The sequence below is a fragment of the Canis aureus genome, chromosome 10 (genome assembly GCF_053574225.1).
Source record: "Canis aureus isolate CA01 chromosome 10, VMU_Caureus_v.1.0, whole genome shotgun sequence".
Lineage (NCBI taxonomy): Eukaryota > Metazoa > Chordata > Mammalia > Carnivora > Canidae > Canis > Canis aureus.
The window spans coordinates 4,817,826-4,835,614 of record NC_135620.1 but is presented as its reverse complement, the minus strand read 5'-3'; the positions used below and the strand labels follow the sequence as shown (position 1 = coordinate 4,835,614).

The 17,789-nt window shown below is 40.8% G+C and overlaps 1 long non-coding RNA gene across 6 annotated transcripts in view; it reads right to left on the bottom strand.

The window, feature by feature from the left end:
* Positions 1 to 17,576, bottom strand: part of LOC144321901 (uncharacterized) — a 52,972-nt gene extending 35,396 nt beyond the window's left edge. Inside the window, exons 1-4 of one of the 6 annotated variants that reach the window (XR_013387398.1) lie at positions 15,381 to 17,571; positions 14,062 to 14,173; positions 5,487 to 5,631; positions 4,164 to 4,218 (exon numbers count right to left, since the gene is read on the bottom strand). This is a non-coding gene — a long non-coding RNA (uncharacterized LOC144321901). Of the gene's footprint in view, positions 1 to 4,163; positions 4,219 to 5,486; positions 5,632 to 14,061; positions 14,174 to 15,380 lie in introns of all 6 variants that reach the window. The other 5 variants (XR_013387396.1, XR_013387395.1, XR_013387394.1 and 2 more) reach the window with 5 other exon arrangements.
* Positions 17,577 to 17,789: the final 213 nt, after the last annotated feature.

Genomic DNA, 17,789 nt, shown 5'->3' with positions numbered 1-17,789 from the left:
CATGATGACTCCCTTACCCTCTGCCTCAACCTAGAGGAAATTCCTCAGCTATACTCTTAGCAAAATTTTGTGTCTTGCCTAGAGAATTTTGGAGGCTTCTAGATCTCTTCTAGGCTCCCCACTAACCAAAAGAGAGTGGGAACACAAAGCTCAGGTCCCTTTTTTATGCCTAACACTTCTGAGTCACCAAGTATAATTTGATATGGCTTCTGCAACAAATTACAAATAATCCCCTACCCTCAACACCAAAATACCAATCAAGAATGCAGCTCTCTGCCCTTGGCATTCTCTTCATATTATTTAATATATTTCAGCCCAGAGAGGAAAGGCTGGGATGTCTCTCACTCCCTACCTACCCTGCCTCTATCACTCCATCCCATCCCACAATCAGTCAGGAAATAGGAATTCATTCCATCCTCAGAGCAGCAAGTCTCATGGAATAGCCATCATAGATACATGGGGATTTTTGTTTACTTTTATGGGAGAAACTCTGATACTCTCTCTGGTCCAATTCTCCCCGTTTGGTTCTTGATATGCTTAAAATTTGAGAAAATTGCCTCTTCCTCAATAAAGTCTGTCTTGCCTATTTCCTGCAAAATTCTGTCTGCAGTAGCAGAAACTGAATGTTAATGCTTCCCTATATTCTTTATAGGCCTACTGTAACAATAGCCTATGAATACCTCACCTCAGCCATATGAATCCCACAAGGTGTAGAAGAAAAATACATGGAAAAAGACAAAAAAGAAAAACACAAATATTTTTAAGAATACCAATCTAGGGGCACCTGGGTAGCTCAGTTGAGTTAAGTATCTGGCTTCAGCTCAGGTCATGATCCCAGAGTCCTGGGATCAAGCCCCAGGTCAGGTTTCCCACTCAGCAGGAAGCCTGCTTCTCCTTCTCCCTCTCTCTCTTCCTGTCACTCTTCCTGATTGTGCTCTCTTTCTCTCTCTGTGTCAAATAAATAAATAAAATATTATTTTTTAAAAATGCCAGTCCAGTTGCACTCATATTTCTAAAATTTTGTTTTAACTAAAACAGTGGACAACTTTATTTTCACATTTCACAACACAAATAAAATTGCTTGCTTTCTTTTATTTGGGGGGGGTGTCCCACTACTCCCCTACCAAAATTATTCTTTGATAGGAAGGAGGAGCAAGTCTTCCCTGTCACGCTGTTAGAAAACACCCAGAGTCACAGCACCATGATTCCTGGTGAGGTAGAACAAGTATTATAAAAAATGGTATACAGAAGTTCCTGTCTCTCCTTATCTGTCTGGTAGAGTCATTCCTGGCCAAGTGGGCACCATCATGGGACAGGTGGGAGGTCTCATCACTGGGGGCACAGACATTATTGGCATGTGGCCTCCCAAAAGGTGGCCTCATTCTAGGAAGAAAAGGGTCCATCCTTGGCATCATGGGAGGGGCCTCCTATATGGTGTGCTGGTATCATACCAGGATGAGAAGGACCCAGGAGACGAGGGGAGGTAGGATCATTGCCCAGGCAGGAAGAGGAGCAGGGAATGGAATAGGAGACATCTTTCCTTGTTAAAATGCAGTGGTTGTTCTGTGGATCAGGCTGACTCTGCTCTTCCATTTGTTTCTGGTAGTAGTCTTTTACATTCGCTTTGTGTTTCCTACCACTGTAGTGTTTCTTTCTCCCAGATGGAGAGTCATGGGTGAGGAATGTGTGGCAGTGCACACTGTAAAATTTAGGGATGTTGCTCTGCAGACCATTGGCCACTTGGTCCCATACCTCCCAGAAAATGAGGCAAAAACGATGCACTCATATTAAACAGCTATACATGCATGTATATTTTCTATGACTCTTGCATGTAAATACTGCTCCTACTTTCCTTTTTTCCTTTTTTCCTTTTTTTTATAGATTTTATTTATTTTTTCATGAGAGACACATAGAGAAAGGCAGAGACATAGGCAGAGGGAGAAGCAGGCTCTCCATGGGGAAGCCAATGTGAGACTTGATCCCAGGACCCCAGTTTCATGACCTGAGCCAAACACAGATGCTCAACCACTGAGCCACCCAGGTGCCCCTTAATTTTCTTTAAAATGTTCCCCTATTCAACTTTGGAGTCATTCTTTTATCACTTATGCCACCTAAGAGGTTTTACATTGATTTTTTCCTAGAGCAAGAACAGGTACCTGTAAGTCTTTATTATTGAGATAAAACTACTGGGAAAAATTAAATTAATGACAAAAAGTATTCTAAAAATTAAATTAATGATAAAAAGTATTCTTTGGGCAGCCTGGGTGGCTCAGCGATTTAGTGCCACCTTCAGCCCAGGGCCTGATCCTGGAGACCCGGGATCAAGTCCCACATCGGGCTCCCTGAGTGGAGCCTGCTTCTCCCTCTGCCTGTGTCTCTGCCTCTCTCTCTCTCTCTCTCTCTGTGTGTGTGTCTCATGAATAAATAAATAAAGCCTTTTTTAAAAAGTGTTCTTCATCTTCTTCTCATCTTTTAGCAACACTTTGCTTTAGGTATTATTTCATTTCTGAGCTATTTTGACTCCAGTTACTGTGTTTCTGATGGCCTGATTCACAGTATATCCAGTGGGTGTGGATTTTCATGGGTGAGAAACTGACCTCCATAGTTTTTCTTGGTATCAACAATAATACAAGGCAGAAGCAAATATCTAAGAGCTTAACTCTTCTGAAGACAGTGAGGTGAATACAATGCATCAAAGAGCAGCAGCATGAGTTGCTCTAAGAACATGTAGAGAATACACAGATGTGGAGGCCGAGAAAATTAAGGCCATTCCACCTTGAGTTCAGCGTTAGCACAGGTACAGCCATCCCGGGCCCCTGTGAATAAGAGCTGACATTTACATTACTTCAGCTACAGGAAAAAAAAACAGCTTACAGCTTAAAGTCCTAGAAAGCCTCATATTAGAATGAGAACAGAGCCCAAGCCAGTGGCAGGAAGCCCCATATTAGAATGAGAACAGAGCTCAATGCCCTTGAAAGCCCCATATCAGAATGTGAACAGAACTTGAGGAATTGCTCCAGCCCTTCTGGAGGTCCCCGAGACCAGCCCTTAAAACTAAGCTGAAACCCACCTCGGGGTCCAAGTCCCTGCTCTGCTGTGTCGGGTACACTTGGACCCAAGCTCGAGCTTGTTAATAAACCATCGTGTGTTTGCATCGGTGTCGGCTCCTTGGTGGTTTCTCGGATATGTAATCTTGGGCACAACAACAGAAATGATGGTGGCTTCTGTGTGTGGTGAGAAGAGCCTAGCTGAGACACAGGGAAATGCTCATTCCAATGAAAAGCCCAGCAAAGTGTGCCTATGGGAGGAGAGGGAGTAAAATACACAGTTCTCCCTTCCCAACACTGGCTAGGGGCAGATCCGAGTTGGGAACCACTGGGTACCCATATCTGAGCACAGACATCTGAGCTGCCTTCTGAAACATTGGAAGCTAAAGCCAAGAAGAAAGTTAGGATTTGGGAAGTCAAAGTGACCAACACTCTCTAAAGTCAATCAGCACAGACCAATCTGAGAAAGATGTCATCAGAAAAACATTTTTCCACTAGCGTTCATTTACGAATTGAGCATCCTGGGTGGCTTAGAGGTTTAGCGCTACCTTCAGCCCAGGGTGTGATCCTGGAGACCCAAGATTGAGTCCCATATCAGGCTCCCTGTATGGAGCCTGCTTCTCCCTCTGCCTGTGTCTTTGCCTCTGTGTGTGTGTGTGTGTGTGTGTGTGTCTCATGAATAAATAAAATCGTTAAAAAAAATTTTTTACAAGTTTTATGCTTCAGACTACCAGGCTATGTCCTAGTGCTTGAGAAGACCCTCCTTGCTCTTATGCTAGGACACTCTTCAAGGATGAAAACATTAACCCAGATAAGAATAATGCACCAACTCCATACAAACTGTAGATATCATGCTATTTTTTCAAGGTAAAAATCACTAAGCTCCTAAACAGCTGTTCACTCAGGTTCAGGAGTCATTATTCACAACTGCCTAACAATGGAAACAACCCAAATGTGTATGGATAAACAAAGTAGGCCATCCATACAATAGAACATTATTCAGCCTTAAGAAGAAAGGAGATTGTGATGCATGCTAAACATGATATGAAATTTGATGACATGGTAAGTTACATAAACCAGTTCACAAAGGGACAAATATTATATGATTCTACTTACCTGAGGTACCTAAATATTCAAATTCACAGAAACAAGGAACTGAGGTTGCCAGAAGCTGGGGAGAGAGAAGAATAGAGTTCAGTAGGTAGGGAGTTTCAGTTTGGGGTGAGGAAAAAGTTTTGGGGTTGGATGGTTAGTGATGGTCGCACAGCAGTGTGAATGTATTTAGTGCCATTGAGCTGTCCACTTAAAAACTGTTAAAAGGGAAATTTTTATAATATATATCATATAATATATATATAATAAATATCATATATATAATATATATGATATATATAATATAATATATATCATATATATTATATTGTTGTGCCCAAGATTGTGAATCCGAGAAACCACCACGAAGCCGACACCAATGAGGGTTTATTTACAAGCTCAAGCTTGGGTCCAAGTATACTCCACACAGCAGAGCAGGGGCTTGGATCCTGAAGTGGGTTACAGCTGGGGTTTTTATGGGCTGGTCTAGGGGATTTTCAGAAGGGGTGAAGGAATTTTTTTCATTCCAATATAGGGGAAAGGGTGGGGGAGGTTCTTAAGATCTGATACGGGTTTCTCTGCTGAGGGCGTTCTGAGCTCTGTTGTCTTTCTGATATGGGATTCTCTGCCAAGGACACGCTGCAGTTTTTCCTGTAAAGTTCAGCTCTTATTCCCAGGGGCCTAAGATGGCTGTACTTGTGCTAATGCTAAACTTGAGGTGGAATGGCCTTAATTTTTCTTGGCCTAAAAAAAAAAAAAAAAAAAAAAAAAAAAAAAAAAATTTCTCGGCCTCCACAATATGTTTTACCACAGCATACACACATACATTCCAAAGCTGTGTCCTTGTGCTGAATACAAAATGTTCCTCAGCCATGCTCTTATACTTGCTTATGTAAGACTGAGGATTTGATTTTCTTTTTAAGGTCCCAGTCCTGTTATGCCATATGTTGGCAAATTGAACTCCAATTTAAAAATTAAAAAAAAAAAAAAAGGTCCCAGTCCTGGAAAGCACACTTTCACCAGTTGTAAACCCACTTCCTCTGCCTCACGGGCATGCTTCTCAGCCTGCACATTGGACCAGAGGAGGTGGAGGAGGACCCCAGGACTTCAGTCTCTCAGGCTAAAGCATCATGCCCCACCTGTGCCACCTCCCTGACTCACCCAGGTGACAGCTACCACTCTTGGTGACAGCTGAATTCAAAGGGCTCTTTGCTCAGAAAACAGCCTGACAGTGACAGGTATCACTCTGAACATGCATTAAAGATTCAGAACAGGTTGAAACTTTATAGAGTGAAGCAGGGAGAGAGGACAGCCAGGACCTCCCAGCTCTCATCCTAGCTAACCTACCGTAGGGAGGTAAAGGGTCCTGATGGGGAAGTCAGGGAATCTTCTAGTTCCTCTTCCTCTGGACCTTGCCCAAGACCACGTGAATGTACTCTGGCTTGGACCCTGCCCTGCTTGGTAGCACCATATTACCTCTGCATTCAAATCCCTACAACATAATGAGTTGGAGTAAGGGTTACGAACTGAGGCAGTAAATCCATTTGTGGCCTTTATTAAACGCCTTCTATCTGGAATTGGAATATAACTAGAAACATATATTGAGGTCTTGCCATCCAGACAGCCCCACTTGCCTGTCTTCATCCTGGCCCCTCTGTCAACATCTCATCTGAGAGGGGGACACCAAGTATCGGATGCAAACTTCTTAGCTAGATCACTGTAATGGACATTTTTTTTTTTTAAATAAGTGGACCTTCTGACAAGAGTAGGTCAGTCCTGGTATCCTTGCAGAGCTTGTTCATTTCAAATCTGTCTGCGTGTTCCAGGGCTCACAGTGACAAGGTCTGGGACCTGAGACCTTTTGTGGGAGATTCAAGGAAAGAGGCAAAAACAACACAATCTGAACAGGAACAGGAAAGCACTTGGGACTGGTTCAGCTCAGGCTTGAATTAAAACGTTCATTAAAGCTCTGAATTTCCTCTAAGCATTTGGCAGCAATTTCCACCCACAAATGGCTTACAGTATCACTTAATTTCCCTTTGGAACTTAGGAGAAAATAATGATGCTAAGAGTAAAATGAAATAATAGATGTGTAAGCACCTAGCTCAGGGCCTGGTATGATGTCAGCACCTGATTGATTTTGAAAAACAGTAATAATTTATTTCATTTAACCAGTTATAAAACATTTTTCTATCAACACTTAATAGCAGTTTTGAATGGGGATGTTAATTTGTCTGTTGGTTGCTTCCATCTCAAACACATGTGCCCCTGGCTGTGTGAGGGAAGGTATGCACAGAGCACCTACACCCTATCACTTAACAGGAAGTAAACCTAGAGGGCTCGACTCAACTCTCTCTCCTAACCTCCAGAAATGGTAATGGTTCAGGAATGGGACAAGTCTAAGATTGAGCAACAGGATGAAAAAAATCAGATGAATCCATTCTTCCTCCTCCCCAGTCCTTGCATAATAGGATTAAACAACTTAAGGGTACAGTAGACCCTCTGGAAACATGACCAACTTATCTTATGGATTTAGGGAAAGAACTATAGCTTCCTTGCACATCATCTGGACTCTCAAGAGTGAAAGAGAATTGCTGGACCAAGACAACTGTATTGATGAAGGCTTGTTTTCTCATGAAACTTTACATGACAGGGCTTAGTTTTATAAGCCTAAATGAAAGAAGCTTGCCCAGTGGATGTTGAATTCCTCCTTATTCATAATTTGCTCAGCTTAATGGCCTGCTTCTTATGTCACCTGGGCCACCTGAAAGTTTTTACTTTTGATGTAGCCATTTGACTTTGAGCAGTAGCCCAGGCTTTGTTTCTTGGATGTTTTCAACATTACTTCTTTTTCTTGATCTTATTTTCTAAACACTGTTGCCCTAGATTCTACTCCACCCTGGAGCCCATTTTTACACTTTAAAACCGATTAGGTAATTTCTTTCCTTTGTTTGTTTTTGTTTCCTGACTTTTATGTTTAGTGGAAATGAAGCCTCATGTTAGCGTATGCCAGTGTCCTATGGCATGTTTCAGAAGCCTCTAGAATGACCTTAAGAGAATCTGCATCCAGAGAAGAAATACACTGCAATGAAACCATAACTTGTGCACGATCTGTACAGAAGACAGAAATGTCTGAATATGTTCAGATCTTCTCTCTTGATCACCAAAAGAACACTAATTTTCTAGGTGTAAGCCATCTTTCCCTAACCCACAGCTATGTCTCCCCTTCTCAGAACCACTTTAAGAAGAGATTAAAAGCTTCAATGAGAGGCTCTGGGCTTGGGCTGTAGCATATCCTCAACACTTAAGAACTTATAATCCTACTCAACCTCCATCTCCTGCTTGCCGAAGGCCACAATGTCAATGAAAGGTGAGACTAAGACCTTCCCAAGTCTTTTCTGGGTGTGCTCACAGCCCTACAGATGCACATGGCCTTTTAGATTCTCAGGAATAAGTCAGAACTTTTCAAACCCCCTGTGTATATCTTATTTCCCAGAGTTTCCTCTTAAGTTTCTGGCCAGGTTTGTTCACCCCAACTGGCATCAAAGCTTTAGGCAGCTGTGATGTCAAACAATTGCTGTTTATTGTTCTTGACAAACACCTTGGAGTTAGAGCTTTTCTCACAGTTTCAGGTCAGATCATGTAATTACAATATCATTTCTCTCACTAATTGTATTTTGTTTCAAAATATATAATTAGTTTTCATTAAAAATATATTCTTGGGCAGCCTGGGTGGCTCAGCAGTTTGGCACCACCTTTGGCCCAGGGCATGATCCTGGAGACCTGGGATCGAGTCCCACTTTGGGATCCCTGCATGGAGCCTGCTTCTCCCTCTGCCTGTGTCTCTACCTCTCTCTCTCTCTCTCTCTCTCTGTTTCTCATGAATAAATAAATAAAATCTTTAAAAATAAATGAATAAATAAAAATATGCTCTTTATGTTAAAATGTCACTAGTGATTTTTAAATGAAATAAATATTGAATATATTAAATATTGATAGATTGATAGACATAATCAACATAAACATTTCTTTTGGGTCCTCAATGATTTTTAAGAATGTTAAGGAGTTCTGATATCAAAAAGTTTTAACACTATCAGTTTAGCTGAAAGATTCTAAGTTTAAAGGATTTTTCCTCAAAACTTCAAAAACACTTCCACACTTCTTATATTCCATGTCATTGAAGAGAAGTGAGCATCAGTTTTATTCTTGTTCCTTTATAAGTTACCTCTTCTTTCTTCTTCAAAACTTTTATAATTTTAAGTGGTTTTTAGTTCTTAAATTTTACGACAATACACATAGGTAAAGACTTCTTATTCTTATCTATCCTATTTTGTACTCTATGAATTCTTTCTACTTTCACTCATTCTAAAAAGTTCTTAGTGATTATTCCTTAAAATATTTACTTATCAAAAAAAAAATATTTACTTATCTGCTTATTTTAATCTTCTCCTTTGAGGCTTCCTATATTTTTTTTAAAGATTTTATTCATGAGAGATACAGAGAGAGAGAGAGAGAAGTAGAGACACAGGCAGAGAGAGAAGCAGGCTTCATGCAGGAAGCCCAATGCAGGACTCGATCCCGGATCCCCAGGATCACACCCTGGGCCGAAAGCAGGCACCAATCTGCTGAGCCCAGGGATCCCCCGAGGCTTCCTATTTTTATCCAAATGTTAACACAGTTCCTTTTACTATTCATATCTCTTGACTTTTTGTTCATATTTTCTACCCTTTTATATTTTCCTAATCAATGGGCATTCCTAAAATAATCATATAGGGTTCATTTTTTTTAAAGATTTTATTTATTCATGAGAGACACATAGAGAGAGGCAGAGACCTGGGCAAAAGGAGAAGCAGGCTCCATGCAGGGAGCCCAAAGTGGGACTCTATCTCTGGACCCAGGATCATGCCCTGAGCCAAAGACAGACTCAACCACTGAGCACCCAGGCATCCCATCATATAGGGTTCTAATTTATTTTTATATTTTTTTATCTTTATATTTTTGAGTTCTCATTGTATTCAATTATTTTCATCTCTTTCATTGTGAAACACAGCAAACATAGAGGAAAATACATAAAACATAAATATATAGCTTAACAAATTATTACAGAGTGAATACTCATATAATCACCCCCAAGATTGACTTCATTGGCATGTAACCTGTGCAACCACACAGGTTTAGAAGGGCACCATGCTTGGCCTGATGACCTGCCGTCATTGTCTTGATAGTCCTAATAGTTTTAAAAACAAGTAGTCCCATATCTCCATGTTGTATCGACTCTGCAATTCATGTAGCCCATCCTGACAACTGTCCATGTCAAGAAATAAACAATTGCCAGATGCCTGGTGGCTAAGTTGGTTAAGTATCTGCCTTCAGGTCAGGTTGTGATCCCAGAGTCCTAGGATCGAGTCCTGGATTGGGCTCCCTGCTCCTTTGGTAGCCTGCTTCTCCCTCTTTCTCTGCTTCCCTTTCTGTGTCTCTCATAAACAAACGAACAAACAATTGCCATACTTCAGAAGCCCCCAGCCTTTCCCTTCCCAGTTATAATCCTTTTCATCCCATGAAGATAAATCTATCCTGACTTTTATGGTAATCACTTCATTGCTCTTCTTATAACTTTACTACCTGTGTATGGTACATAGGTAGTAAATACTCAACACTACAGTTTAGTTTTCCCTGCCTTACTGAACACCTCATATTCTGACACATCATTATGATTACAGAAGCCACCAAAATATTATTTGTAAAAATTATAGGGAATGGAAATCCTGACAAGATGGCTAATTATCATAGGTCCTGCTTCCTCCCCCAAAACAAGTCTGAAGATGACATATAGAAAAGAGCCATGAGGGGCACCTGGGTGGCTCAGTGGTTGAGCATCTGCCTTTGACTCAGGTCATGATTCCGGGGTCCGGGGATGGAGCCCCGCATCAGGCTCCCTTCAGGGAACCTGTTTCTCCCTCTGCCTAGGTCTCTGCCTCTCTCTCTTTTTCTCTCTCTCTCTCTCTTTCTCTCTCTCTCATGAATAAATAAATAAAATATTTAAAAAGAAAAGAAGAAACCCATGAATGGAGCTAAGGAATTAGTGTAAAAAGAAAGGGACAAGCTATAATATCTCAAGCAGCATGTCACTGTATTGCACCTAATAGGGTACCTGCACAGGCAATTTTGAGCAAGCAATAACACAATGAATGTGTGTGATAAATGTTCAAGGAAAAGGTACCTGTTGCAACAAAAGCATATAATGGGGATTTGACCAAGCTTGAACTACCTGAGATCTTCCCAGGAATAATTTTTACTCTGAGGTCTGAGGAGTTAACTAAGGTAAGATCCCTGCTTTTGGAAGGAGCACATCATAGCTAAAGGATTCTAAGAAGACAGCATGTAGCAATCAGATGAACCCAGAGAGATAAACAGGGTCCAAATCAGACAGGGTTTATCCCAGCTGCAAAGATTTAAGATAGGTCAGTGACGTGATCCAATTAGGTTTTAAATGGTTATTTGAGTTGCAGAGAGTACACCGGCTGGGAAACAGAGAGGGAGAGACCCATTACATGGATATTTCAGTACTCCAGATGAGATATGCTCATGGCTTGTCTAGGCAGTGGCAATGAAGGTGGAGAGAAATAGATCAATTTGGATGATACTGAGAAATAGAATGGTCAGTTGTGGTTGTGGAGATTGAAGGCTAAAATATATCCGGATTAAGAACAATGCCCAATTCCTGACTTATGCATCTGGGGGGATTGTGGTGCCATCCACTGAACTGAGAAATCCAAAAGGGAGAATGTGTAGGGGGAGTCCCAGTGGTGAGCTTGGTACAGTTCTAGACGTGGTAATTTAGCTTTCCTTCAAGACATCTGATGGAGATGTTGAGCAGGCAGCGTGGACCGTAAGTCTCTCACATGGCTTCTAATCACACTTGGGAGTTTATCATTTTGAACAAAAGAAAAGGCACAAAAACAACATTCTCCTCGTGCACCTTTTTACTCCTATCTCCAGTTTCTAAGAAAATTAATGAAGCCACTAGCACTATTCTTACTAGGACAGTCCCATTCCTAGGCCATGACTCTATCTGAAGAGCACTGCAGTCTATAATCTCTGGTAAATAAATATTACCAATCCCTGGACATTAAATAATACTAGGGATCCCTGGGTGGCGCAGCGGTTCGGCGCCTGCCTTTGGCCCAGGGCACGATCCTGGAGACCTGGGATCGAATCCCACAACGGGCTCCCGGTGCATGGAGCCTGCTTCTCCCTCTGCCTGTGTCTCTGCCCCTCTCTCTCTCTCTCTGTGACTATCATAAATAAAAATAAATAAAAAAATTTTTTAAAAATGTAAAAAAAAAAAAATTTAAAAAAAAATAAATAAATAATACTAAATATAATACTACTAATTTAAAAAATAATAAATTTAATTCAAAACAATTGGGGGGAGCTCTTTAAAGAGCATTGTATAGATTCTGAGTTCTTATTATTGGCTGCCCATAATTGTATTGAACATGAATACTTAGAATGGTGATGAGACTGTTCTTACTAAAAGAGACCAATTATGTAGAAGAATATGACTTTCTACCTCAAAAACAGGTGCATCACTTTTCCTTAAAAGGCTGCAGATGTATTCTATATGAATATAATATGCACTAATCATTAATAATTCAAGAGTTCTAATCATACCATTATTCTAACAAAGTTTGATGACTTCCATAGCATGAGAGATCCATGCTTGAAAGATGGACATTCATTTTACCATCACAATGGGATGGGGGGTAAGCAATCTACCATGTCAGCACGTTAGCCAAGGTCAAGCCACCCTTCAAGCTTTCCTTTTGTTCTAATAGCATGTCTCTAATAGAAACATGCATTTCTCACTTGCTGTTTCTGCTTCTCCTTGCATAATACATTAAAATCTCTTAGCACCAATTATTAATTTATTAATTATCAACAAGTAAAAATCTGTTAAAAATGCCCAGAGGACAGGTCCTGTAGGTTCACAGCTGCAGATCCAACAAAGTTTATGAACTCATTGCCAATGAATTAGGAAGTGTCCATATGTTCAGAGGCCATTATCTGAACCAAAAATAAAATTTCTAATTATTTCCATCCATAAAATGTCCAGCAGAATGCCATGCTATGCTAATTTTAAAAATAGAGAGTAATGTAACAGATGTCTTGGGTGGGCTACTACCTAGGAGGAACAAAATCCTTCAGTGAAGGAAGCATTCTTTTTGGCATTATCATATTTCATGAGTTATGAACTCTTATTATCAAATAAGAAATAGAAGTGCTATATTGTATGCCCTCTCCATCCCAGACTCTGAACCAGGTTTTTCCCATAACATTTTGCTTAATTCTCACAACTTATGAGGTGCATATGACTTGCATTTTACAAAGGCAAATACTGAACACGTTATGAAACTTGCCCCAAGTCAAGAAGATAAGTAAAGAGCAGAGCTATAAATTAAAGAATGCCCGTCTTTGGACTACAGAAATACTACAGGAAATAATGATAAGGAACAACTAGTAACCTGCATATATTAGAAGTCTTAGAGGGAGAAAAAGAAATCATCCAATGACAAAAACATTCAATTGTTTTTCATCTCCAGTCAATTCTTAATCATCTCAGGAGACAGAAATCAGAAAAGACCTAAACCTAAGACCAAGAAATCTTAGGAAAACTTCCAAATTTGCTTTACCAATTCCTTTTCTTATTTGGCGTAAAAGAGGTTAGATTAGGTTGCAAAGAACTAATGCACAAAGATCTAACATTAACTTGAGTTACAGGGAGATCATAGTCAAATAAAATTGGAGTCAATGGTGCATGTAAGCAAATGACTTCAAAATTATTCCAATCTCGCTCTTTCTCTATGTCCAAACCAGGAATTAGACGTTTCCTCAAGACAGAAGAGCATTGAATAGTACCACATTTTCATAATGACTTTTTTTCTTGATCATTTTATCGTCAAAACCATTGCTTTAAAGTATCTCTGCTACAACTTTCATTTTCCCCCTCATTTTTTTGGATTTTTAAATTTTTTTTATTTTTATTTTATTTTATTTTATTTTATTTTATTTTATTTTATTTGCCTTTCCATTGAAACCTTGGCTTCATATACAATCTTTTCTTACAAAACTGAAGAATCCTCTGTTATGTAAACATACTGGTTCTGTGAGGGTGCTCTCTCAGGTCCTGGCCACTCTGAAAGTTATTTTATTCTGGGGCAGGTCACAGATCAGATGGAGTGGCCACAAGACCCCTTCCAACATCATCTCCCTGGACACCTTCTGGAATAGAAATGTGCCCAAGGTTCTCCCTATTTCTCCCTGATTCAACCACAAGACTTTTTTAAAGATTTTATTTATTTATTTGAGAGAGAGAGCATGCACAGGGAGAGGGAGAAGCAGACTCCCCACTCAGCAGGAGCCTAATGCGGGGCTCGAACCCAGAACCCTGGGATCATGACCTGAACTGAAGGCAGATGCTTCACCAGCTGAGCCACCCAGGTGTCCCTATCCAACCACAAGATTAATCCCTTCCCAATATCAGAATACAGGAGTCAGCTTTGAGTATCCCTCAACTGGATTCAAATGATGTTGTATCTAGAAGATATTCTTTAACCTGTGGTGAGGCATTTAGCAGTTTCCTATTTTCATTATAGATATTTTCCTCTGATATTTGATTCTTTTTATTTATGACTATAGTTTTCCAGAGAGAGGAATAAGGTAAACCTACTTTTATTTTATCATCTTTCTAGAAATTTCTCTCACTTGAATATTTAAATACCTGATAAAATAATTGAATATTCATCAAAATATTGATTAAATATTGTCTATTTTAAAAGGCAGAACTTTTGAATATCAAGAAAAGACACCAAAAATGCAAACACCTAAAACATCCTCTGACGGTCATTGTTGAGGTACTTACCTAAGCTTTGTTCAAGTGTGAACCTCTGACACAAGCTTGAGAAATCATGTCACTCACTCCCTCTTAACCACCGGCTTGCCGGGAGTACTGGTCTCTGTATTTTGCTAGGATCCTGCAGGAACACAGACATGAGGGTAACTATTCAAAATGCACATACACCAGTAACAACAACTGTTATGGTGAACAAGTAGGTAAATTAGTTTGAAGTGTGAGCAGGAACCACAAATGAGTGGTTTGCATGCCATCTAGTAAAGAATTACTTGATGAGCAGCAGCAATGAATTTCAGAGCATGAATTCCAAAGTTAGACACTGTTTATCAACTAAACTTGGACTACAGTATGAATCAGCCCCAAAACCACATGGCCTGGGTCACCAGATTATACCATGACCCTTGACACAATGGGCTACTCACTCCTCTATATGGCCCACAAATATCCATCCTTCTATCTGATCTTTTCCATTTCTGCCTATTGATGTTATCCATCCTTCCACAACTAACTCAAATGCTTTCTCCTCCAGGAAGTCTTTATCATCGCTTTCTCCAATCAAAATTAACCTTTCCCTACTCTACATCTCTATATCTCCATCCATTTGGTAATTATTACTCAGCACATACTATAGGCCAAGCCCTGTCTAAGGAGTATGATAGCCATACTTTTTCATACTTTTCCGTGCTGAAAAAGGCACAATTCTTGCTCTAGGAGCTCACCTTCAAGTAGACAATACAAAGCAACAATCAAAAATAATTTCACTTCAAGAGCAGTTTGATGCTGTGAAGAAAAGTTAAGCTAGGTAAAGGGTAAGATGAAGAGAACAACCCGGAAGGGTCAAGGAAGACCTCTCTGAGTAAGTGACATTTGGGCAGAGATGCAAACAGACTGAGAGAGTGATCTTGGAAGGTAAGAGGAGAGCTTCCCAGGCAAAGAGAAAGGTCTTGCAAAGGCCTCAAGGCAGGAATTCAATGCACAACTTATCTAAAGAGAAGTTAGAAGGCTAGCATTGCCTGGGGTGGGGCGGGAGGCATCAGAGTGGAAGGACACATTGAGTAGAGCCTTGGAGGCCATAATAAGGACCTCAGCAACTGTTGCTGGATACCTCATCTTCCTTCTCTTTGGTGAACTCCCACCTTCCCCTGTGTGGTTCTGCTGAATCTCCATCACGATGACCTGATTCCTGGCTGCAATGTATATGAGTAGGTCCAGCCTCTTCTCATATAGTCCACTGTGAGGAGGCGGTCATGTGGACTTGATCCAAGCAGGATCAAGTTTCAACAACTGCATTGCTACCTTGTCCCAGAGGCTGTCTGCGCCCCACTCACCACTGCCGATAGGAATCCTGTCAAGCAGTTCGTGCATAATCCAGATCCAAATTCTAATCCCAGCATCTGCATTTTGGGGTTACTTCTGAAACCAAATGTCACAGGTTGGGGCCGACCCTGAGGAGAATGACACGCAGGAGTGTTCTAGTGAGAGACACCTGAAAGGGGGAAGCAAGGATCAGAGTTGGCCCCAAGGAGAAGATAAGCCTCCATACAGTCTCACTGGTGGTCTCTGACCTTCCCAGAGGAAGTCTTGAGGCTGGGATGACTCTTCAGAGTTGAGTCTTAACACCCCAAAGGCCAATCAGTCCCTGGAGATGGGCCACTCTAGGGAAGGGGACACAACTCGGGCAAGGCAGTTCTCTTCAAGTGGAGCAACCTCTGTGAGGGTCTGACATCTGAGGACTTCTGTTGGCAGCCCACCCAGTACTGGAGGAGTAAGTCCTTCCTTCCCAATGGGATGCCTGAGTAACTGACCGTGGTGTTTATCACAGAAGCTATGACTAGCAGTAAATAATGGATTCTTAAGAGAGTGTTTTAAAACACATGTACATACACAATAAAAATGTCAGTGTTCAATTACTATGTAAATGCCTAAAAACCATCAACTATAAAACCCTCAATTCAACCTAGCATGTCCCTCATGTGTCACCAATACTGCTTATACATACATTTATAGGGTCACCGTTGGCTCTGGAAAGAATGCAATGCACGTAATTGTAAGATGTCTAAAGCCAACCAGGGAATGGGGTAGAGGAAGACTGTGCAACTTCCCTCCTTAACTGAATAAAATCCCTTCTCAGCAATACCACCATCCGGCAGGGTAGAAGCACCAAATTCCGTCATGACTGTGACTGAAAAATACAAATGCCTCAGAACCAAAAAAATCTAAAGTCCACAACCAGTACCACCCCCAGTCCTTGGGCGGCCAAAGGCGCAGCCTTCAAAGTAGTTTGGTAGGAGGAGAGCTCCAGCTCTGTGGGTTCTTCCACTCAGCGCATCCTTTCGACTTTTCAAAAGGTCTGGTCTCCGTCAGAGCTCTTCCTTCACCTTTTGGGCATCTGGCGGTCTATCTGTAAAACAATGCGACTGTACTACTTGATTTCAAAAATTCCTTCCAACCTAAAATGAACTTGAGGATTTGCCATTTAAACCTGGGCGCTTTTTCACTCCATAAATCAATGAACCTTGTGATTGGTGTTTGAAAATGCATGTAGCAGCACCACCTAGCGGAAAGAAGGTAGTAGTACTCGCGACAATTAATATGAATGAACTGAAATTTCACAACGAGAAAGTAATTATGTAGAACATTCCAGTTAGGCTCTTTTAACTTTTTTGTAGATTGTGGGTCTCCTGGAGAAGCTAACAAAAATTATGGACTCTCCTAACACCCAACAATGCAAAAGGCACACATACCAAAATTCTATAATTTATAATTTCAAGGAATATGTGGCCTTCCCCAGCCCTCCCCATCATGCATGGGTCACAGTTGAAGATCCTTCACTGTACACGTTATTGGGAAAATGAAAAATGATCCTATAATCATCAGAAATCAATAAATGTAACAAATCTATGACTTTTTTCACATAACCATAACCCAAACTTCCTTTCTACTTACAACCAGCAGGAGGCAGAAAAGAATAGAACCTCCCTTTTTTTTTTTTTTTTTTTTCTGTAGGCTACACACCCAACATGGGGCTTGAACTCACAACATGGAGGTCAAGAGTCACATGCTCTATCATCTGAGCCAGCCAGGGACACACTCCACTCCTTGCCCCTGGAAACTTCTGTTTCCTACTGCTTCGCGGGAAGGGTACCTGCTTGGCCAGTCATTTGCTTCCATCAACCTTGATTCTTCAGAGTGTGACAAAGATACAGGGGAGGCTGGAGAAATGAGAATCTACCAGTGGCAGTGTCCAGTAGTATCCAAGCCTGGGGTGAGATCCTGACCGCAGCCTTTTCCTAGGTCTAATTCCATCTCCCTCTGCCCATGTCCATACCTGATTCTTCAATCGCACTAATTCTGGGACTGTCTGATACTCTTCCAATAAATCCCCTTACCACTTTAAGTCAGAATGTGTTACTTACAATTAAGTAACCCCAAAGTTTGTGATTGATGCACACCCCAAATTCCTAAGGGTGACCAGAAAAGTAACTCTTCCTCAGTCCAACATATTTTATTATGTATTTATAATAGCACTTTTACTTAAATCAAAAGACCACAAAAAAAAAAAAAAAAAAAAAAAAAGACCAAAAGCTAAAATTTCCAGAAGATGAGGCACATGGGTGGCTCAATTGGTTAAGTGACCCACTCTTGATTTTGGCTTAGGTCATGATCTTGGGGTTGTGAGACAAGCCCCATATTGGCCTCAGTACTGAGCATGGAGCCTGCAGAAGATTGTCTCTCTG